This window comes from Myotis brandtii, unplaced genomic scaffold (assembly GCF_000412655.1).
Source record: "Myotis brandtii unplaced genomic scaffold, ASM41265v1 scaffold105, whole genome shotgun sequence".
NCBI classification, from domain to species: Eukaryota; Metazoa; Chordata; class Mammalia; order Chiroptera; family Vespertilionidae; genus Myotis; species Myotis brandtii.
The window spans coordinates 254,152-254,393 of record NW_005353538.1 but is presented as its reverse complement, the minus strand read 5'-3'; positions in this window follow the sequence as shown (position 1 = coordinate 254,393).

Genomic DNA, 242 nt, shown 5'->3' with positions numbered 1-242 from the left:
TGGCGGCCGCGGAAAACTGGGTCTATTCCTGTCCCGGCGGAACGGGCTCCCCCAGGCCCGGCCCAAGCCTGGCCCCGTTTCACAGCTGGGGAGACAAAGGCCCCAAAGGGTAAGGCGACTTGCCCAGGGCACAGGGCAGAGCGTGGCGGCTCTCTGGGACTGGAACCCAGGGCCAGAGCCCTGGCACCGCCCTGACGCCCAATGGAGAGGCCGCCTGGCGGGACCTGCTGGGAGCTGAGGGC